This window comes from Manihot esculenta, chromosome 3, assembly GCF_001659605.2.
Source record: "Manihot esculenta cultivar AM560-2 chromosome 3, M.esculenta_v8, whole genome shotgun sequence".
Lineage (NCBI taxonomy): Eukaryota > Viridiplantae > Streptophyta > Magnoliopsida > Malpighiales > Euphorbiaceae > Manihot > Manihot esculenta.
In genome coordinates this window covers 22,204,109-22,229,267 of record NC_035163.2, presented here as the reverse complement: position 1 = coordinate 22,229,267, position 25,159 = coordinate 22,204,109, and the positions used below count along the sequence as shown (strand labels likewise).

The following is a 25,159-nucleotide window of genomic DNA, read 5'->3' as shown; positions in this document are numbered from 1 at the left end:
CAGTGTCAAATCCCATCAAATCGGACGTGCGGCTTATAAATAGCGATCAGTGGGCTCATAAATGAGGTGTAGGTTAACCCATACCTCATTATTTCGTCCATATCATTATCATTTGGCCTATGATACGCACATTTATATTTTCGATAGGTGTTAGTGGCACCAGTCATCTTTGCTGAAAATTTATATATATTCTTAAATTGTATTAGATCATACTCGACCTTCTCGATTTTTACTCTCATCCATGATTATTTTAAATAATTAAATGTGATGCTACTATTTTATATAAAGTTCAAGGGATTTTAGAAAAATCTCTAATTAATAAGGTAAAAAAATATGAGACTTGAATCATTAAAAAGTGATATTGAAACTTTGAAAATAAAGGAGTTCGAATCATTTTCAAATTATTGTTAAGGGTGTTAGTAATTGTGAATCAATTTAAGGAATATGAAAATAAGATAGAAAATGTGTAATTGTGAATCAATTTAAGGGATATGAAAATAAGATGGAAAATGTAGCTGTGGAGAAAATTCTTTCAACTTATTTGATTTCTAAATTTAATTATATGGTGTGTGTCACTAAAGAGCCACAAGATATATATAGACTTAATGATCATTTAAGAATCGGAGGGATCTCTACAAGCTTACGAAGAAAAAATCAAGAGGAAACAAGAAGAGACACTGAAGCAAGTTCTCAACGGTAAGGCTAATATAAAGACTTTAGAAGAATGAGAGCAAGTCTTAGTGTGAAAAAGAAAATTTCATATGAAATGGGGGATTATGTTAGTTATAATTTAAAATTTCTAAAGAATGTGTTTGAAAGTAAATCCAATTAATTTTATGTAATTTTGTTTAAGCATCAAATAAGTATTTTATTAAAAGTTAAATAAGTCATAATTTAATATAATATTAATTTTTATAATAAATTATTATTTTTTACAATTTAAAATATCAAAAATTTAGTATTTTAATTAACTTAAAAAATTTAAAAATATATAGAAATAGTAAATGATTATTAAAATTATAAAAATTAATTTTATTATAAAAATATTTAATTATTAAGAAAATAATACTTTATTATTAAAATACATTTCATTAAAAAAATATTATATTAGATAAATACTTGTTTGATTATTAATAAAAATATAAAAAATTTTCTTTAACGTATTAATAAAAATACACGAATTTAATTACACTTATTCTCGAATTCTTTTTATAATAAATGTCTTTTAGAATTCCTAAATAATTATGAATGGTTTAATTCATTTGTAATTGGAGCCCGCTGGGGTGAGCAGAATCCGGTTCGAACCGAAAAAACTGACCGAACCGAACCGATTTGAAAATTTGGTTCGGTTTTTTATACATTTCGGTTCGGTTCGATTCGGTTTTAAATTTCAGAAATTTCAGTTATTTCGGTTCGGTTCGGTTTTGATCAGAAAAAAACTGAAAAAATCGAACCGAACCGATTAGGAATAATAATATGTTTTTTCAATAATATAGAGAAATTAAATTATATTAAAATTAAAATATTTTAATTAAATTTTAAAATATTAAAAATAAAGTGTAAAAAATTAAAAAAATATTAAAAATCAAAACCGATCAAACCGAACCGAATCGAACCGAATCAGACCGGTTCGGTTCGATTCGGTTTCTGACCAAAATCGGTTCGGTTCGGTTTTCATAAAATCTAAAATTTCGGTTTTCGGTTTATTCGGTTCGGTTCGGTTTTGAACCGAACCGACCGAATGCTCACCCTGCACTCCAACAAATAATTAGTACTGGCAAACACTTGGTGACGGTGCATTTGGCTAATTTAATTTAAAATTAATTAAATTAAATAAATTAAAATTTAAAATTTAAATATTTATAAAAATTGAATCAAATTAATTTTAAATAAAATTTTAATTGAATTGAATAAGTTTGATTCGATTCATTTTAATTGATTAACTTTTTAATAAATTTTTTTATTTTTTATATTTTATATTTTATTTTATAAAATTTAATTAAAATATTTAATTTTATTAATTATAATATAATATTTTTATATTATTAAAAATAATATATTATTATTATTAATCGATTTGATTTAATTTTTTTTAATTTTTTTTATTAAAATCAAATCAAATTAAAATAATTAATTTTTTAAAATTAAAAATTAAACTTAATTGAATAAAAAATTGAACAAAAATTTTAAATTAATTAAATTTAATCAATTTTTTTGATTTAAATTAAATACCCATCGCTCAAACTCTTGAGACCGTAAAGTAATTCATATTTTTGAATAATAACTCAGAAAGGAAATACGAAGACTTAATTGCAAGCGTAACCCAAATTTTATATTCTAGTTTCACTGAATAATTTTATAAAAAAAGAATTTAAATAAATTTTTATAAAAGTCATTTATAATTTTACTTTTATAAATAATAAAAATCTTTTGAATTAAAAAATTTTAAATTTTTTTTATTTTAACTAAAAATTTTATAAAAAAAATTAAATTAAATTTTTACAAAATTCTCATACTCCAAACGGGGTTTATGTTTTGGCATTATGTTTTAACATAATTTGTCAAATTTTAAAATTTGAAAAAATTTGTCTACAATTTTTAAAATTGTGAAATATTATTAAAATTATATCAATTTTTTAATAAAAATTCTACCATTTTTGAAACATATTCTTATACTTCATTTTCGAATTCATCCAATCATATTGTTATCATCCACTATTTCTAAAATCTATTTATTATTTTTTTTGAAATGAAAAAATTAAATTGAAATTTTTATTTTCATATATTTATATATTTTTATAAATTTATCAAGATTTTTAATTTTATAATTTAGACCAAAATTAAAATTTTTACTAAAATTTTATTAAATTGAAATCAAAAACAGGGAAAGTGTAAGTATACTTAAATGGACATAATGAAATTTTTTATTCTAATAACATGAGATTCATTTAATAATAGACTAAAAAAGGTAAAAATCAATTCAAATTAAACTAAAGTAACTCAGTTTAATTCGATTTATTTTAATTAAAATCTGAATTCTCTATAATATAAACTAAAATTTAAAATTCTCCATCTCAACAACAAGCTCAATTCTAAAAATACATAATCAGACCAACTCATAACTCAGATAAAAATACATGGAAATATTTTTATATTTAAAAGTAAAATATATAATTGAGATTTCTTAAAAGTGATTTTATAGTATGAAAATAAGAATTTTATTTTTTTTAATTTGAAATTAGAAATTGGGAGAGTAAAATTCAGATTTACTTAGATATTATCAGGCTAATCCTATGAGTGTTAATAAATTTTATAATGATTTTATTAATAATAAATATTTAATTTAAATTTAAATGTATAAAATTATATTAAATAAATGCTACCCTAAATGAATGGGATTAACAATGCTAGATAACTTAATGGATAAACTGCAATTTAGTCCCTCTGATTTAGTGAAATGTAACATTTCGTCCCTCTGTTTTAAAAAACCTTCAATTTAGTCATTGTGATTTTTAAAAACTATGCCATTAGTCCATCCCGTTAGATTTTCAATTAAATCACCGTTAGTTTTAGTTAAAAAGACTAAAATACCCATTCTCTCTCCTTTCTTTTCTTTTTCTTCTTCTTCTCCTTCCCGATCTCCTCCTTCTTCTTCTTCTTCTTCTTCTTCTTTTTTCCGATCTCCTTCTTCTTCTTCTTCTTCTTCTTCTTCCCGATCTTCTTCTTCCTCACCTCCTCCTCCTCCTCCTCCTCCTCCTTCTCCTGTGTTTGATTTCATGCAAGCAGCTGTGCAAATAAGCTAATGAAAGCAACAACCTTAAGAGCAGCATTGGCATCCCGGATGACAGCATTGGGTTTCTTCATTTTGATGTAAACAGTAGTTGTAAAATATCATGTACACCCAAAACTAAACAATCAAAACAAGCAAGCACACACCAATCCCAAGCTAAGAAAACTATCACCATCTCCTCTTCTTCCTCTTCAGGCTCTGCTTGTGGACCTTCCTTATCCTCAATTTCCTTGTCGCTCTCCTCCACGACATAGCTCTTCTGCAATACCCCAAAGTACACTGGATATTGACACGTGGAGAATTAAAAACACAAGCAGAAAACAATCGATTGAAAGAAGAGGATTTCGCAATGGGGTTCGCTTGGTGGTGGACCTGAATGCCGAAGTGGCCATTTGAGAGGAAGCAGGTGAGGTCAGGAGTGAAGAAGTTGTTATGAGTATTTTAGTTTTTTAATTAAAATTAACGGTGATTTAACTGAAAATCTAACGGGAGGGACAAATAGCATAGTTTTTAAAAATCACAGTGACTAAATTGAAGGTTTTTTAAAATAGAGGGACGAAAGGTTACATTTCACTAAATCAGAGGGACTAAATTACAGTTTACCCTAACTTAATTATGGAAAACGATTCACTTGTACCTATGAGTTTTGTGGGTGTGTTTTTGAGGAGATTCATTTTAGCCTTATTATAAGGTTGATATCTTGGATTTGTTTTAGCAAAGCATTTTGTCTAGACGTGGCATTTCTTTTTTTAAGTAAGTTGCAAAAAGATGAGATATTTAGAGTCCATTTATTTCTTAAAAAATATAAAGATTTTTTAAAAAAAAAATAGAGAGTAAAATCTGAAATCTCTCAAATTTATTGAGATATATTTACTATCAAACTAAGTCTGTGAGTGTTTTTATTATTTAATTATAATGTTTAAAATATAAAATGTGTTAATAATATGAAAAGTTTAATAATGTTAACAAAATTATTAAAATGTCACATTCATTAAATTTATATATAATTTTTCATTAATTAATTTTTTATAAATAATTTAAAAATTAAAAAAATACAAAATTTTTTCTAAATAAATAATTTTCACAAAAGAAATCAAATCGTATTAATTTAGGAATCATATCTACTATAAATATATATTGATGCTGACTATATATTTTCTTTTTTTTTTAAAAAAAAAAACAAATCTTTTCGATACTTCAGAAATTTTAAAGGTGAGATGTGACCATTAAAATAAGTATTTTATTTTCTACATTACGAGATAAACACTCAATTATTGAACCACTGAGATTAAAAAGCAACAATATTTTAAAAATAAAGGTATATCATTGACGCAGTGCAACTTTACACATAAAAAAAATTTCCGCTAACTATTAATTTGAGAAATTCTATTCAATTCTTAAATTTTATAAAATATAATTATCTAATTTTTAAAAATTTAAAGCGTGTGTAAAATATATGGATTAAATAATTATATTTTATTTAAAAATAAAATATTAAAAATTAATAACGAAATTGAATCATTAACTCACTTTTTTAAGTAAAAGAGATTAAATTATATATTCAGTCAAATAATTTTAATTCGATGTTTATACAACTTGGCGTGAATAGAAATTTTCATTATAATTTTATGCGATGATTGTATAAAATCCAAACTCTTCCTTCCTTGGATTAAAGACCTAAGCCTGATCTCTCCTGTAGTTTTATCGTCCATAGAATAACATTGCTCCTTCCACACAGCTATGTATATATATGGTTTTGACGAAACCCTAAACTTCTTATATAATAATTGCAATCCTCATGAAACAAACCCATTTCAACTTCCCTTCATCTATTCTCTTCATTCTCTTACTGCTCTCTCTCTCCCATCTCACTCCTCTTTCATGTCTGCCTCTCATGAGAACAAAACTCCAAGGTTAATCTCTCTCTCTCTCTCTCTCTCTCTATTTTAGCTGTATATGTATATCGTTAACTCTCTGGTTTTGGTTAATTTACTAGATGCTGAACTCCTCAAAGTTAGTAGATCATCATCAGATGCTCAAATCATGGTAATTAATTAATTAATTAAATCAAAATTTGTTATTTATCATGTTGATTTTAGATTTTATTTTATTTTATTTTATTTTATGGGAGTTTCAGTCATTTAGGAAAGAGTTACATGAAGTACACTCAGGACCCAATCCTATTGGTAATTCAATTCCACAGCAGAAATGGGCAAAGAGGTCACCAAAATCTCCATGATTTTACTTTCTCATCAGTTTCTCTCTCTGGCGATTATTGATTCTTCTGCATAGAATTAGTGTTAACTGAGATATAATTACATGATTAAAAATATATAATTACTGGTTTAGATTGTTTATTAGAATTGGGTTTTGAGTATTTAGCTTGTTGTTATCATTATTAATTAATTAATTATACTGATATTGTTTATCTCTTAATTTCTTCGGAAATATAAAATAATATAATTTAATGTTTTAATATTGGCTGATTCCCAGTTTGATTTATGCTCTTAATATACCTATCTTCTGCAATAGCTAGATTAATCAAGAGATACCTTAAACTCATTTTTATCATATTTTTTACTTGGTTGTTTTTTATTGGTTTTTTAAATTTAATTTTAATTGAAATTGAAATTAAATTAGATAATAATAACAAGTATTAAATTTAAGTTATTGGGGTTAGCTGAATATTTTTTATTTTATTAAATTAAATTTTATTAATATTCTGTTGAATTTGTTTATATTTGTTTTTTTAAAGCGACTAACGGTCATTCAATATTCATGCACATAAATCAAGCTATGGCTATACACTATATATGCTTATGCTTTTTGAACATACTTTTATTAAAGCATGACTAGAAAAAAGCAGCCTTTTTTTAAAAGAAAAAACTTTGAAATTTAGCTTCACAAAATCTTTTACTGAAATTTGGCCCTACAACCAAAATATTTTAATTTTAAATGAGATGGTGATAGAAAAGATGGCTCCATAATTTCATTAGTTTATAATAAATTATTGGATAGGATTTCAAAATAATGATTATAGTAGTGAAACATATTATTAGTTATATATACATTGAAAATAATATTTTAATGTATGTGGTATTTTAATTAGTCAAGTGTGAAGAGATTAAAATATTAAATATCATATTTTTTAAATATTTTTTCTGTTTTATAATTTGTGTATATTTTATTTTTTTATGATGTTTTTATTAATTTTTTAATTATATTTATTTTAAAATATTTAATTTTATTAAATATTAAAAAATAATTTAAAAAGTTTTTTAAAACAAAATAAAATTATATTAGCCAATTTATATAATATTATAATTTAAAAATAGATAGACAATAATTTTATAATAATTTAAAAAATAATTAAAATTATAAAATAGAATGAGTAAAAGATGCATACTATTTTTTTAAAATAAAAATTAGAATTGAAAGAGTAAAATTTAAAAATTTTTAAATTTATTCAGATACACTTATTATTGATCTAAACCTGTGAGTATATTAATCTCAGAGCACTTTATAATAATTTTCTCTTAATAATTTTTATAATTTATTATATTATTATTATGTTAAAAATTAAAAAAAATTATTATTTAGTGAAATTTATTAATCAGTATTTGATTTTAAAAATTACATTAAAATTTTAATATTTTAAAAATTTATTAATTAATTATTTTATTAATTTTAATTATTAAATATTATAAAAAATTTAAAATATTTATAATATGGAAAAATTAATTAATAAATATTTTAAAAATTAGGAGAATTAATTAATAAATTTTTTAAATAAAAGAGACACTAAAGACAATGAGATGGAGCAAACAATTATGTGAAACATGACAAGTCAAGTCAAAGAATGGAAAAGAAATTAATTATTTATTTTAGTAAAGAAAGAATTATTATTTTTTTGGGAAAAGCAAATAAGAGATTTTATAATTTATGCAATCAGCGAATGAAAATATAGGATTGACATATAGAGAGAGAGAGAGAGAGAGATTTTGTTGTTGGTCCAGTAATCTTTGAAACCATTTAAAGAGATAAAAAAGAAAAGCATAATTGTACAATTCTCAGAAAAAAAGTGGCATAATTATTCCCTTTGTTTCTGTTTCCTTTTATAAAAAGTTATTAAAGTAATATATATTATGATGCCCAACAATTCACTTCTTGATTATTCCACCAACAAAACTGCTCTATTAAAAAAAAATTCAATACCATGCTGAGGTTTGTTCTTTAATAATTAAATGCATTATTTTCATAATATTAAAATATATAAAATATAAAAATGTATTCAAATTATTTCAAATATTTATTTATTTATTATTATATAATATTTTAACCTTTTCAAATTTATATTTTTCATTATTATTCTTACATATACAACTACAAAAATTAACTTAAAAATAATTAACACAGAATAACTAATCTTAAATTTTACAATAAATTTTTTTAATTAGATTTAATTTTTGCTGCTGATATCTGACGAAGACTTATAATAACTTTTCGAAAAAAAAAATTCGAAATACATGACTTTCAAAAGTATGATGAAATCGCAAGTCTGTCACAAACTTCGATATGTAAATTTTACGGGTTTAAGAATTAATTTTACATTTTAATTATTTTTTTGAATATTTTTATAATTTTGCATATTATGGTTTGTTTTCTAAATAGTATTTCTTAAATATTTGAAATTCACTTTTCAATAAAAATTTTCGACTTCTAACCTATTTTTTCTCTAATATAATTTTAGCCAAATGATATTGATTAAAACTCTGACAGAATCTAAATAATCTTTTATCAATAATATTAGAATAAAATTTAAGTGTATTTTGTAATTAACCTAAAAATTACTCTCGTTGGAGTAATTGGGGTCAATCTGATCTAGGTACGTAATTAGATATTATTAATCATAACGTAGTTATCTAATAAAGATCGTAAAGAGTTTACAACTCCTAATTAAATAAAATATAATAATTAATTTATATTAGAGAATTATCAGTTTCATAAAATAAATTAAAGAAAAAATGTGATTTTTTTCTCATTTTCTTTATTTAAATTAAACTCAAGAATAATATAGTAACTAAACAATTTTTGATAGACCAGTGGTGTTTTTGGTGTCTATTATATGTATTTATTTATATATATTTCTTGGAATATATTTCTGTGCAAGTTTCATGCAAATCAAGTAAAGTTAGATATAAAATTTGCCACGGCTCCATCTCATAGTAAAGTCCTAAAAATTATAAATAAGCCCAAATTCAAGGCCTTAAAATGCAGCCAATACTCATATTGTTCCTCCGAGTATTGTAGAAGTTATGGCACTCAGAAAAGCCCTCATTTGATTAAAAGATAGAAATGATGGCGATGTGAAAAAAGAGATTGATGTTAAGTGAAACCATATAAAATATAACTCTTATAAAATGATGCGAAAATTTAGTTTTAGATTTTATGATAGATTTGATTGGGTTTAATTTTTGCTACACACAGATAATTTTTTTGAAGAAACAATTTCAAGATACACGATTTTCAAAAGTGTAACAAAGGCCATAGGTATGTCACAAAATTCGAGACGAAAATTTTTCAGTTTAAAAAGTTAATTTTACATTTTTATTAGTTTTTAGATTTTTTCGTAATTTTTCATATTAGCGTTTTTACTATTATAGCTATTTTCTTAACTGTTTGACACTTTTCAATTTTCAAAAATTTAATAAGAGATTTCAATTTCTAATCTTTCATTTTCTAAATTTCTTCTTAGTCAAATATTATTAGTTAAAACTTTTGACGGAGTCTAATCAATCCTATTTCAGTTGGTATCAGAGTGAAGTTCATCCATGGCCAACAACCAAAAGGCACGACTCGCTGCAATTGAGGCATTTTTAGTAGAATTGAGGGAGATGATCAGACAGCTAGCCCTACAACAGGGTAGCAACCAACCAGCCGCAGCTGAACGCTCACAGCTAGTTCCAAATCCTGTAGCTGCAAATCCCCAACAGGATTATCACGAAAGTTACAAGATAAAGATAAATTTTTAAAATTTTTCTGGATCGTTAGATGTAGAATATGTCCTTGATTGGTTGGCAGAGATTGATCGGTTCTTTGAAGTTATGAACGTGGAAGAGGATCGAAAGGTTTCGATTATGCCTTATAAATTAAAGAGTGGTGCATTAGCATGGTAGAATTCTGTTCAAAACGAATGCTATTGCAGGAGGCTGGAACCTATACGAAACTGGTTGTTGATGAAGCAGATGATTGAATAGCTATTCTTGCCTAGTGATCACGCTCAAATTTTGTATAGCCGGTATCATGACTATATTCAAGAGAATCGAAGGGTAGATGAATATACAGAGGAGTTTTTGAGGTTGCAGGCGAGGTGTGAAAACTGTGAGAATGAAGCCTGGTAGGTTTCGCATTATCGAAAGGGCCTGAATCACAAAATTAACTGTATGATGGGAATAGCTGCAATTTTGACTTTGAGAGATGCCATTGAGATGGCAAAAAAGAATGAAAGAATGTGTTGATTGACAGTCTCGACATGAGTCTAATCGAAATTTTAATTACATAAATTCTGATTCGATAGAAACTCAGCAGTATAGAGGTAATTACAGTGGACAGCCTTCTAGTATTATAAATTCTGGCAATCCTCAGAATACTGTGGAAAAAAGGAGAGACAGTAAAGGAAAAGCAGTTATCACTACAACAGACAAAGGAGGCAAAACCAATCCTTATAAAAAACCAATGGGAGACATATGTTATCGTTGCAGGCAACCTAAACAGCGATCGAATAATTGTCCAATACGTAGAGGGGTTAATAATAATCGCCGACAGGTTAATATGGTTAAGCAGGTGGTTGAATCTAAAGAGGAAGTGGATGACGATGATAGATCTATTGCTGGTTCTGAAGATGGAGAGATCACCTATGTTGTGAAGAAAATTCTATGCTCGACAAAACAAGAGGATGAGACACAAAGGAGGAAGATTTTCCAGGCCAAGTGTCAAGTGGAAGAAGCGATTTCCATGCTAATTATCGATAGTTGCAGTTGTGAGAATCTAATAGCTAAGCAATTGGAGGAGAAGCTGCAGTTACCTACAGAGCCTTACCATTCGCCATACAAAGTTGGGTAGATTAAGAAAAGGCCGACAATTGAAGTCAACAGAATTTGCAGCGTGCCTATTTCGATCGGTAAATTTTACACTGAACCTGGTAATTGCAATGTTATGGATATGGATTGCTGTAGAATTTTGTTAGGTCGACCTTGGTAGTGTGATGTTGATTCATTGCATAAGGGAAATGAGATTTCATTCATGTTAACATGGAATCGAAAGAAGATTGTCATTTTACCTTCTGGTAATACGAAACATTCTAAATTGGAAGGAAAAACTGCGGTTGTTATTTCTACGGGGGTGCAAAGGCTATTAGGCACAATTGAGAAATCTGAAGGCACACTGTCTTTATTTATGAGAGCAAAAGGTGCACTGGAGGATGTACCATCTTTACCACCACCCATCAAAGAGTTGTTGAAGGAGTTTCCTAGGGTAGTGGAGGAACCCTCAAAGCTTCTACCTTTGCAGGATATTCAACACCGAATTGATCTCATTCCAAGATCAAAATTTTCGAATCTGCCTCATTATAAGATGAGTCCAAAGGAGAGTGAAATCCTCCAAGAACAGGTTGAAGAGTTATTGAAGAAGGGGTGAGAGCATTAGCCCCTGCGAAGTCTTTGCCTTATTGGTTCGAAAGAAATATGAAACTTAGAGAATATGCATGGAAAGGAGAGCCATCAACAAAATTACGGTTCAATATCGATTTCCTATTCCTCAGCTGGATTACATGTTGGATAATTTATCAGGGTTTAAAGTCTTCTCTAAGATCGACCTTAAAGTGGCCACCACCAAGTTCGGATTAAGGAGGGAGATGAATGGAAGACAGCCTTCAAAACTAAGGAAGGCATGTACGAGTGGCTAGTTATGCCGTTTGGTTTGACGAATGCACCTAGCACATTCATGTGACTTATGAACCAGGTTTTGCATCATTTCGTATGCAAATTTGTGGTTGTTTATTTTGATAACATCTTGATTTTTAGTTGCAGCGAAGAAGAACATTTACAGCACCTCCGTCAAGTCATGATAGCCTTGCAAGAAAGTGAGCTGGTTATTAATTTAAAAAAATGCATCTATATGACGGAGCGCGTTCTGTTTCTTAGATTTGTTGTTAGTGCAGAATGGATACATGTTGATGAGAAGAAAGTAGAAGCAATATGGAACTGGCCCATTCCTAAAACTATTTTAGAAGTTCGCATCTTTCATGGACTTGCTACTTTCTATCAGCGGTTTATTAGAAATTTCAGCAGCATCATTGCCTTTATCACAGATTGTTTGAAGAAAGAGAGAGTGCAAAAATTTACTTGGACTGACATTGCCAACAAGAGCTTTGAAAAGATTAAAGATAAGCTTACTTATGCCCCTATTCTTGCTCTACTCGATTTTGATGAACTGTTTGAGGTTGAATGTGATGCTTATGGAGTTGGGATTGACAGTGTGTTATCGCAGTCTAATAGGCCTATTGCATTTTTTAGTGAGAAATTGAATGATGGTAGGAAGAAGTGGTCTACTCATGAGCAAAAATTATATGCAGTATTCCGGGCCTTTAAAACTTGGAAACAGTATCTGATGGGGTGAGAGTTTATTATTTGCACAAATCATCAATTTTTGATTCACTTTAAGATCTAAAATATGTGAATAAGATACATGCTCAATGAACAACTTATTTTGAAGCTTTTCATTATGTCACAAAATATAAAGCTAGCTATAATAATAAGGTAGCAGACGCTTTGAGCAGGAGGGCTGCTCTGTAGATTACAGTTAGTTAGGAGGTCATGGATTTTGAATTTCTGAAGGATGCAGATGATGGTTTTGCTGATGTATGGGATAAGGTCCACAGTTGCCAGCCTGCTGATGAGTTCTTGATATATGATGGCTTTTTTTAAAGAGAATAGGTTATGCATTCCTTGCTCTTCTCTGCGAGAAAAATTAATTCGAGAGGTCCATGGAGGAGGTTTGAGTGGTCATTTGAAGCGTGACAAGACTATTACTAGTTTAGAGAAGCGTTTTTGTTAGTCACAATTAGAAAAGAATACAGGTCGGATGGTCTAGAAGTGCCTAGTTTGTCAAACCCAAAAGAGTCATTCACAGAATACGGGTTTATACATTCCATTGCCTATTTTAGAATATCCTTGGGAGGACTTGTCTATGAATTTTATTCTTGGCCTTCCACATACTCAACTTGGATTTGATTCCATTTTTGTTATTGTTGACAGGTTCTCCAAAATGGCGCATTTCATTCATTGCAAAAAAAACTGATAATGCTTCTTATATTGCAAAACTGTTTTTCCAGGAGGTTATTCGTCTACATGGCATTTCTAAGACCATTACTTCTGATAGAGATGTAAAGTTTCTAGCTCATTTTTGGGTGACTTTATGAAAACGTTTTGAGACTGAATTTCGATACAATAGTGCTGCCCATCCCCAAACTGATGGCCAAACTGAAGTGGTGAACCACACTTTTGACAATCTTTTGCATTGCATCTGCATTGATAAGAAAACTGCTTGGAGTCTTCCTCTTGTCCAAGCAGAATTTGCTTATAACAGTTTTGTCCATAGCTCTATAAAGATGTCAGCCTTTGCAGTTGTGTACAGAAAAATTTCTGCACATACAGTTGATCTTATTGCCCTTCCTATAAGTTTTCATAACAGTATTACAGTAAACAACTTGACAAATCAGTATTTGGACATTTTCAAACAGGTATAATAATGTCTTACAGAAGCCAAATGATAAGTACAAAACTGTAATCGATAAACATAAGTGTTTCAAGTCCTTCAATGTTAGTGATCAAGTTATGGTTTATTTGTGCAAAAAATATAATGGAGAACAGAAAAAGCTTGATCCAAAAAAGATTAAACCAAAGAAAATTGGTCCATTTCGGATTATGCGAAAAATTAATAGCAATACCTATATTCTTAACCTCTCAGATTATATAAAAATTTTCAAAATGTTTAACGCGGCGAATCTATTTCAGCATTATCCTGCTGATAACAATTCAAGATCAAGTTTTTTATAAGTGGAAGAGAATGATGCGGAATAATTAACCTTAGATTTTATGATAGATTTGAACCGAATTTAATGCTGTCGATATCCGTTGGAGACCCACGATAACTTTTTTGAAAGGAAATTTTGATACACATTACTTTTAAAAATGTGACGAAGTGAAAATTTTATCGTTTAAATTGTTAATTTTATATTTTTATTATTTTTTAGATTTTTTTATAATATTTTATATTATAATTTTTGTTATTATAAATAGTTTCGATACTTGTCAATTTTTAAGAGTTCAATAACAGGTTTTAATTTTTAATATTTTATTTTTTAAATTTTATTTTAATTAAATATTATTAATTAAATTTTTTTACGAAATTTAATTAATCATATTTTATGTTATGTATATATTTTTTTAAAAAATAACGGGTACGAATAAATTAAAAATGCAGTAATCCATGTTAATCCCTGTATGACTGGAAAATCTATAATAAAACTATATCAAGCCTTTAATGAGCGTGCATTTTTTTATTTCTCATTTGCGTGTGTCAGAAAAAGAGGACAATTTTAGTCAATCGGATAATAAATGAAGTCAACTATTGATAATTAATAAATCGGCTGAAGAGTTCTTATTAAGTATGATAATGTAACCTGATAAGATGTCCGTCAGTTATATCTTACATAAATGAAGGAATATAAGAGACATGATCCTTTTAAAAATGATAACTTACACTGTCTTCAACTTTGTAAGTCTTTAGTGTTGATTTCCTTATACACTTGAAATCCAAAGCTTTTACTCTCCTTATTGAATATCCCTTACTCTCAGACACTCCATCCAAAACCTCCATAAACATATATAAATATATAGATATGAGACTATTGGTGGATCTAACAGCATTAACAACGTTACTAATGCTTTTGGTTCTCTTTAGGATGATTGGTCCGTTACCTTTTTTTCTTTTAAGGGTTTCATTGCACTTTATATCAAATTTTAAAATAAATTAGTATGGCTTGCTCATGAATTTATTTAAAATAGTGATAATTTTGTAAAATAAAAATTTTAATAAAATTTTATAAAATTATATAATTTTTTAATTTTTTTTAAAATAAAAAATATTAGATTTTTATAAAAAAATTAATATTTTCATTAAAAAAATTATTAGAAAAGTATTGAATGTTTATGAAATTTTTTATTTTTAAATGGAGAATTAATGTTATTCAAGCCATCGAATCTCAAGTTTAAAATATGATCATACCATAAATTATTTAATTGATTAACTCATTTTTCTCGATTTTTTTTCTTATATTAAAAGATTAAGAAACCAAGTTAAGCATGATTTATCATCTAACAACATGTTCAGATATAGGGAAAGTTAGAGGGAAGGAAAATGAAGAGAGGAAAATAATTTTAAAATCATATTCTCCTTTATTTGGGAAGCGAAGGAAAACAAGGCAGGGAGGAAAAAAATAAAACTTATTTTGCTTTAGTTATTTTTTCTTCAAATTGAGTGTGAAAAATAAAAGGAAAACGTTATTTTAATTTAAAATTACATTCATACCCTTTAATTTTTTAATTTTATATAAAAATAAAGAATAAACTAGTAATTTCAGTAAAGCAATTTTCTTTCCGCTCATTTTTCTAAGTTTATTTTCCTTTTCCATTTTATTTTCCATCTAATCAAAATAAAAAATAAATCATATTTTTCTCCTATATTATTTTCCTTCCTATCCACTCCATTATCCAAACATAGTGTAAATCAAGGATTCAATTTCATCTTTTCAGTAAAATTTTTAATTTCACTCACTTTAATTTTTTTTATCTATATAAATATTTAAAGGAAACTTACATGAAAAAAAATTACAAGTTGAATCAATTAGCTTATTTTAATTTTTTTTCTTTTATAATTTGAATAATTTAACCTATTATCTGAAAAAATATTTTTTAATTTATTTATATTTAAAGTTTTTTAAAAAATAAATAATTTAACTCATAACCTATTATTTTTTTTTAAAAATTATTATTTTTAAATTTAAATAGTTTATGAAACCCACTCAACAATCTAATCATAATTAAAATTATTTTTTCAAAATTTAAATTTTATTTCTATAAATTTAAATAGTCTAACATATAATTTCAATTACAAAAATAAAAATAAATAAAAATAACTATATTTTTTAACAATAAAAAATAATTGTATAAAAATAAATTAAATAACAAATAAACAACTTATTTTATTGAATATTTTAAAAATAAAAAAATATTGAAGTTGAAGTTTTAAAATTTGTAAGTAATTTTTTTTATTGAAAAAGATTAAAAAAGGATGGTGATTGCCGTGCCATTTCATTTATGAGATAATTATTATCAAATTTATGAATTTTTAGAAAATTTATATTTTATAAATTAAATTGTTTAGTCTATTTATAAAAAAAAAGTGTTACTCAATTTATTTTAATCTTAGTTAAAGAAATAAATAATATAAATATTTAAACTTACATATGCTAAATAATATATATTTAAAATTATATGATAAATATAAATATTTAAGACATATTAATAGATTTTTAGACAAAAAATTAATGAGTTTGATTTATAATTTTAACAAATTAATGAATTTTATAAAAAATTATGGACTTAATAATAATTTTACTTTTATTTATCTAGAATTAATAAAAAATTATTTATGTACCCTGCATGATTCACAAAATTTTAGAGAGGTCATGGACTCATGGCCCCGTGTACTCATGTGCATTCGCCCTGTTCGTCATCTGTTCTTTTCTTGTAATCCTCTTGCATAATACCAATTTGTATTTGGCCAATGCCTTGTTGATCAATGAAATCCTTGTTGATCAATTTGTATTCTCTCTAAGTTTGGTTAGAGAGAGAAATTCTCTGTTAGGGTTTTTCTTTTTTTTTTTTTTGAGACTTAAGACCCTGTCTCTGTCTATCTATGGCTATCCCTGCTCTTTCCGAGCAGGGGTGGTCTTCTTCCATCTCACCCGACAGTGAGTTTTGTTCCTCCCCTACCTAGTGAGGTTATATAGTTTTATTTTATCTTTTATTTTATTTTATTTTATTTTGACAAATTAAGCTTATTTGAGGAGATTCTTTCAGTATCTATCTCGTATTGGCTGTACTTTGATGTCTTGTATGCGCTTCAAGGAATACTCTGCGGGAAAAAGAAATCGAATCTCATGAGGTAGATTTTCTCTTTTGCTGGGTTTGTTCGACTGGAAGAGTTTTTCTTTGCTTGAATGATGGGGGCTAGACTCGATCAGGGAGGTTCATCTCTCTTTTTTTAGCGTCTTGGTTTCCATCATCGACCTTCAGATTCGGCGATACATGGTTTTGATCGTGGTTGAAGCTGAATGAGCTCCGTGCTACATCTGGTTTCTCGCTTGTCCAGATCGGTTCGGAGAGGGCTCACAATAACGGCGCGAATGGGTTGCCTCATAACACCTCTTCACCGCCTTCGCCTACCTTTTGAGCTGATTGAAGCTTCATTGACCCCTAGAGATGTTTGATTGAAGGTTCCCTGCAGCTTGCATATGCCTATCTCTTTGTCTTTCCCTCTCTTTCCTTTGTGTTTAAGGTTGCTTGAGCTTTGATGGATTTTTTTCTTTCCTTTGTGTTTAAGGCTGATAAAGATGAAAACCTTAGAGGCATTGTGCAAGGTCAGGTGGCCGAAGGTCGATGGAAAAGCGGCATTGATTGCAGTAATTTTTGGATCTTCAAGGGGTCATCCTCAGGAGTTGGATTTTTAGGCTTTCAGAGCTTTTTGGTCTTTTTTATTTTTCTTATTTTTTGGGTCCCAGATTATTCCGCATGCACCGGATGCTTTTAGTTCTTGGCGATATTTTGTGCTATTGGCTCTCTTGTATTATTACATAATTTTGTATGCAGGTATATAAATTAATTTATATATTTAATAATAAAATTAAAATATTATATTAATACGTACATTCTATTATATTTTAAATAATATTTATTTTAATTTTAAATTATATATAATTAATTTTAATTTTAAATTACATATCAAAATTATATTCGTGGAAAAATTTCCTATATCTACATTTGATGACTACCGGGCTTCCTTTACCCTGGGCGAGGCCGGGCCCAAGAGGAGAACAATGACCCAAAGCCCATCAAGCCCTCCTTAGGCTGACCAACTCAGCATCTCAGGTCTCGACCCAGGCACGCCGGGCCGGATGGGTTATCCGCGAGTCCAGACCCAACAGCCTCGAGTCCAGACCCAACACGAAGAAGCCCAGCTCGGTGATGTGATGTGAGGGAGATGAGCTAATCTAGTCACTTCGCAGCCCTGTCCGCACGCGCACCGGGGGAGTTAAATGGCCACTTAGTGTGGAGAGGAGTCTGACACGTCCGTACGTACGGGCTTGAGTGACATAGACAGGTAGCACAATAGCAGGAAGAGGAGGGGCAGGTAAAAGGGGAGGGGTCTTCTCTTTCCTGGGGCTTTTTCTTCTCCTTCCTCGGCTCCATATGTTTTTACTTTATTTTTCTCTGTAACTCTTGCCTATCCATACTACCCTAGTTCATGAATCTGACTTGAACGTCGGAGGGTCTCCACCAGGGGTATCCCCGGTAGACCCTGACCATCTTTCCTTATTTTGCAGGTCCTTTCATCAAACCGAACATTGAGAGACCTATATGATGGAGCAAGAAGAAAACCAGATCTATCATAGAGTAAGGGAAAAATCAGATCTATCAATTGGCGTCGTTTGTAGCGACGAAAGAGACTTTAATATTTCTAAAGTTCCTAAATTCATCCATTGAGATCCACATGAAGGTATGAAAGTTTGTGCGAAAAGAAAACTAGAGGTTTACACTAACCCAGCTGAAAAGAAAGATTCATTATATTCAAGAATATTTTGATAGTTTTTCAGATAGTTTATTTTAATGTTTATTAAATTTTATTACTATTAACATTTTCTTTAAAATTTGGTAAAGTGAAACTTCAGATCGAAATGCTTATCTATGAATATAAAATTTTGATTTTTTCTATAAAAAGAAAAAAAAAGAATAAGTGATAATTGTTGAAATTGTGAGGTCGGCCGTATGTATGTTGTAAAGGTTAGACTGACAGTTCAGCTATAAAGTTCAAGATAGCAAGTTAGAGAGAAAATTAATAAAAAAAGGGGGGATTCGCGAGGAAAAATAAAGCAGGTTGGATAAATTAGACAGCTTTGGACAGCAAATAGGTGAGATCGGACTGCACAACAAATGATGAAAAATAGGTCGGTAGAAGAACTTAAGATAAAGGTTGATGGAAGAGCTCGGTCGGACTCCTTAACAAGTCAGAGGAAGAATCCGACCTGACAACCCCTGACAGGTCAGTGGAGAGGCTCAAGCTAAAGATCGGTGAAAGAGCTCGGGCTAGTCACTTTCAGAAGATCAATGAAAGGAATCGAGCAGGACGACCTCGATGGACCAACAAAGCAAGTCGGCAAAGGAACTCACCAGGTCGACTAGCTCACGAGCTCAACTAGAGCAGGTCCCAATTAATCGTGGTCGGCAACGCATACTCCAACTGGTCGGACCAACTGGATAACCTCTTAGTGATAAGAGCAGACTAGAATTTCAGCAGACCAAACGAGCTAATTTAGGAGAACCTTTGCTAAACATGTGGGTCAAAAGTTGAAGACGAGCTGCATATCGACAGACTGAAAGATGATCCAAGTTAATGGGCAGTTGAATTCGCAGAGGTCGAAGTCAGGATTAGCTCTTGAAGAACCAAACATTGGAGTGCAACTTTGAAAAATTAGGCGAGGTCAATGATGGAGAATCCAAGAAGCCAGGTCGAGTCTTAGAAAGAGATTAGTTGAGGTCGGCTAACCATGATTAGAGGGCTCCAAATGCTTGTAAAGCCATGAATTACACAGAGCTGGTCACGCATGACCTCAGGAAGAGGACAACAGATCGAGCGATTCCAGTGAAGCGAGAAGGCTGCAGTGGGACAAAACTGCAAAAGATCACGAGTGAGGAGCTCGGACTACAGCAGGTCGGCCAAATACCAAAATTATCAATTTTTCAAGATTGAGTTTGATGGGATTGGAGTAAAGTGATGCGTCAACACAATCCATGCAGAAGTGGTCGACGTGGCTCTTGATCACTGGGAGATAAGTACCCAAATTCTTTACAAATATTACAACAATGCCATTGTAAATGATTTTCTAAAATTAGCTTACAAGCAATCCACTCCTACTGCAAGCAATTAATTATTATCGATCATCACAACTGGACAAACTTCAAAATTGAGAGTTTTTTACACTACTTTCATTGTATTTATCGTTTTGCAGTCATTATTGATTACATAATTATAAAGTGTAAATAATACTTAAACTTTTTTACAATATTTTATATGTTCAAGTATAATATTTTATAAATTGAAAATTGAAATATAGAGTTAAGTGTCTTGTGTGATATATTATCTACTGATAAATATTATCGAATTAAACGAGCATTCTTATTATATATACTCTGTGCAAGCTCTTATTTCGCAGAAAAAATTCAGAAGAAAAAGCAAGACCTCAGTGAGGTAGGTGACTGGTCTCGGAAAATGACCCCCGGCACCACAAAACCGGCTGAGATGATGAAGCGACAGTAAGGCCAATGAGCCTGAATCCCATGCAAGGCTAAAGAGCCTGGAAGCGACAGTAAGGCCTAAGAGTCTGAATCTTGCATAAGACCTCAGTGAGGTAGGTGACTGACCTCGAAAAATGACCCCCGGCACCACAAAACCGGCTAAGATGACGAAGCGACAGTAAGACCAATGAGCCTGAATCCCATGTAAGGCTAAGGAGCCTAGAAGCGACAATAAGGCCTAAGAGCCTGAATCTTGCGCAAAACCTCAGTGAAGTAGGTGACCGGCCTCGAAAAATGACCCCCGGCACCACAAAACCAGCTGAGATGATGAAGCGACAGTAAGGCCAATGAGCCTGAATCCCATGCAAGGCTAAAGAGCCTGGAAGCGACAGTAAGGCCTAAGAGTCTGAATCTTGCGCAAGACCTCAGTGAGGTAGGTGACCGGCCTCGGAAAATGACCCCCGGCACCACAAAACCGGCTGAGATGACGAAGCGACAGTAAGGCCAATGAGCTTGAATTCTATGCAAGGCTAAAGAGCCTGGAAGCGACAGTAAGGCCTAAGAGCCTGAATCTTGCGTAAGACCTCAGTGAGGTAGGTGACCGACCTCGGAAAATGACCCCAGCACCACAAAATCGGTTGAGATAATGAAGCGATAGTAAGGCCAATAAGCCTGAATCCTATGCAAGGCTAAAGAGCCTGGAAGCGACAATAAGGCCTAAGAGCCTGAATCTTGAGTAAGCCCTCAGTGAGGTAGGTGGCTGGTCTCGAAAAATGACCGCCAGCACCACAAAACCGAGCTGAGAGGATAAAGGGAACTATTTTTTTGTCTTTTATTAAAAAAATATTGTATACTCACAGCAAACAATGGCATACGATAACAACACGCAAAAACAACTCATAAGAACACAGCTCCGACCTCACATAAAAAGATTGGGGCACTGGACCATAAATGAAAAGTTAAACTCCGACCTCCCAAAGGAGCTCGGGCCATAAGGTAAAGAGACTTTGACCTCACACAACAACCAAAAGTGCCAAAGCGCCATGCTGACCTCAAGAGGTTGCTGGAATAGAAATAAAGAATCTGAATCCGACCTCTCGAAAGAGCTCGGATTACAGGCTAATAAGACCTGGATCTAGCAAAATAGCCAGCATATAAAGAAATTAAATTAAGGCGCCCAAACGCCTGTATCATGTAGCAATGCGACCTACTAAAGGCCAATGCAAGGCTCACGGCGCCAATGCACCAAAGCACCACGCCGATCTCAAGAAAATGAGCTCGGTATTGGTAAAGCCTATAAGCATACTAAATTAAGGCGAGGTGAATCCTAAGCAAAATGCATATCAAGATAGAGAACCAAACAAAGAACCAGGGGCAATCATAGGAGGCACTGACCTTGAGAATTGACCGCTAGCACTAAACCAGCTCAGCTAGCCTAGAGAAAGATCTAAGCAGCAAAGAGCTCGAGGGAAGACAGCTCAGAAAGCGCTCGGAGGCAAAAAACCCAAACAACCGAGACATACTCAAGGACCAAATGCTCAGATAAAGAATCAAGGGGACAAGAGCAATGTAAAAGGCCAAATGAACCATTCTGAATGATTGGACAGGGCAGTGGAAAGTTTTGACTCATTGGATACAAAAGAATCGAACCCCAGTATGGTCAAACCCAAAACAGATAGTCCAACCTCTTCGACCCAAGGTCAATCTTCCCAAAAGCCCAGAGGGGCCAGACATACCTCCCTACTGAGCCTTATGTCTGTGCTGGCGAGGTTATAAATCTATAAAAGAAAGGTTAAAAGCTGAACAAATAAGCAGTCAGGCTGAAACATAGCCTGTGTAAGCCTTAACAAGAAAGTAAGAAATTAAGTCCGACTTCACAAAAGTGCTCGGGGCACCAAAGTAAAGAAAACAAAATCCCGAACTCTTGAGCTCATAGCACAAGCAGCATCACGGGCTATAGGCATAAAAGCCTAAACAAAGAATAAAAATCCGAGCTCCCGAACTCACAGTACGGACAAACTCACAATAAGTAAACAATCAAGCTGAATAAAGCTAAGTGTAGAAAAAATAACATAGAGCCGATCTCCCTATATGAAAAGGCCCGCCAATGCGAAACGCATAAAAGGATAAACGAAAGCGAAGGGTTGTGCTCACAGCTCAGATTAACCCACAGTAAACAAACACTTAGCAAAGATGACCTAGGAAGAGGAAGACAACAAAAGGCCAAGCTCCCTATCCTAGTGGAGCACACAGCTTAGACCGCACTGACCGCTAGAAGGTTACATCCAGAGGGACAAGATGTCCGAGCTCATAACAAGAACAAGATTTAAAATCGTCTAATGCGGGGCACTCATGCAAATAAGACATTCCTCTAGATATTATATATCTAAGCTCGCAGCACTGACGAGGTCATGGGCCAAAAACAAAAATGCCCTCATGAGAATAAGAAAAATTCGCAAGTCAGAAGCTTAGCCAGACTCTGAGCTTTTAGCCCGGGTCAGTTCGACTAGCAAAGTCCCAGTAGAGATAGCCTGGTCCATCAATTTAATAAAATTGACAAAATCAGAAGACAGTCTGAGTAAAAAATAATAATGAGGTATAGGCTGAGGTGAAATATCATTCATCATCAAATACACATCTCCAGATCGCCATACATTCAAACATCAAAGTAAAGAGACAAAGAAATAAAAAGGCAAGGAAAGGACGCTTTTGACAGGAGCAATTCTTGGACCACGCGGTCATAAATAGAGTTTAAGGATTTACCTCCTCGCCACTCATGTAATAATTGCCGAGGAGGTAAAGGGGCAATTGATGACCACCGGACTTCCTCTACCTTGGGCGAGGCCGGGCCCAAGAGGAGAACAATGACCCAAAGCCCATCAAGCCTTCCTTAGGCTGACCAACTCAGCATCTCAGGTCCCGACCCAGACACGCCGGGCCGGATGGGTTACTCGCGAGTCCAGACCCAGCAGGAAGAAGCCCAGCCCGGTGATGTGATGTGAGAGAGAGGAGCTAGTCCAGTCACTTCGCAGCCCTGCCCGCACGCGCGCCGGGAGAATTAAATGGCCGTCTAGCGTGGAGAGGGGTCTGACACGTCCGTACGTACGAGCCTGAGTGACATAGACAGGTAGCACAATAGCAGGAACAAGAGGGGTAGGTAAAAGGGGAGGGGTCTTCTCTTTCCTGGGGCTTTTTCTTCTACTTCTTCCTCGGTTCCATATGTTTTTTATTTTATTTTTCTCTGTAACTCTTACCTATCCATACTACCCTAGTTTATAAATCTGACTTGAACGTTGGAGGGTCTCCACCGGGGGCATCCCCGATAGACCCTGACCATCTTTCTCTATTTTGGAGGTCCTTTTATCAAACCGAACATTGAGAGACTCATATGATGAAGCAAAAAGAAAACCAGATCTATCATAGAGTAAAGGAAAAATCAGATCTATCAACATTTATTAAATCTTAATGAAAAATTTGATTGGACCCATAGCGTCCAAAAATGTTAAATTTGATTATAAACACAATTATCTTTCAGTATAATCCACAAGGGGCGTTGCTCCGACAAGAATCGTAATCCACGACAATGATGGGATACTGTGGAGAGAATTACAATAAAGACAGTTTTTGAGAAATTTAGATTACTTGACTTTATTTTAAATTTAGTTAGAGAACTAATAGTATGATTATTTAAAATTATATTTTTTATTTTTTATTCATTTTATTATTTTGTATACAGAGTTTGTTTTATTAATTTTTTTAATTATATTAATTTAAATATTAAATTTATTAAATATTAATAGATATTTTAAATATTTATTTAAAAAATAACAATTAATAAAAAATAATTTTAACAATAAGATAAAATTAAATAAAATTATAATAATCAATTTATATATTATTATGATATAAAAAGGAAAAGAAGATAATAATATTAAGATAAAAAAATGTTTCCTAATAGTAAGACAAAGAAATGGTTGACTATAAAAAAATTAGTTTCGACGCAAGTTTCTCTGTGATCCCTTTGTAACTTGATACTCTCGCTTTTTTCTCCTTCTTAAACCTAACTTTTTCTTCTCCCTTCCCATTGAAGACGATCTGCGTCAATTGACTATCGATGAATAAGAAAATGTTGTTGTCTCTATTAAGAGTTTCAGATATATTCCGATCGTCACTTATGATTTCTGTATTGTGGGATGTTTTTCACATATAATCTAATCAATTTTTAGAATATGAAGACCTTTTTGGTATATTTATGGCGACAATACTCGGACAGTTATTGCATTGAAGGATTTGGTTCCTAGTTACAAGCTGAACATTTTATTTTTTATGGAAACAAAAACTCTTAGTTCTCGTATGAAATTTTTTGTAATTTTTTATATTTTGATGGTTGTTTCTCAGTCAATAGACAATGATTAGAAGAAGGCCTTTCGTTAATGTGGAAGATTCATGAGTCTGTTTCTGTGATTGACTTTTCTTCAAATTTTATTGATTGTTTCGGAAGGTAATGTTGAATGGAGGTTTACTAGTTATTATGGATTTTCAGAATCGCAACGACGTTAGTCTTGAAATCTTATTCGATCTTTATCTCATAGAAGCTCTCTTCCGTGACTTTGTTCGGGAGACTTTAATGATTTATGTTCGGGAGACTTTAATGATTTATGTTCGGGAGACTTTA

General features: G+C 31.1%; 2 long non-coding RNA genes across 2 annotated transcripts; both read left to right on the top strand.

The window, feature by feature from the left end:
• The first annotated feature begins 5,424 nt into the window (after window positions 1-5,424).
• Window positions 5,425-6,266, top strand: LOC110612250. The gene is made up of 3 exons (XR_002487449.2): window positions 5,425-5,703; window positions 5,787-5,836; window positions 5,928-6,266. It is a non-coding gene; the product is annotated as an uncharacterized LOC110612250 (long non-coding RNA).
• A 10,349-nt stretch (window positions 6,267-16,615) lies between these two features.
• On the top strand, window positions 16,616-17,832 carry LOC122723225. Its single transcript, XR_006350174.1, has 2 exons — window positions 16,616-17,408; window positions 17,516-17,832. It is a non-coding gene; the product is annotated as an uncharacterized LOC122723225 (long non-coding RNA).
• The last annotated feature ends 7,327 nt before the right edge of the window (window positions 17,833-25,159 follow it).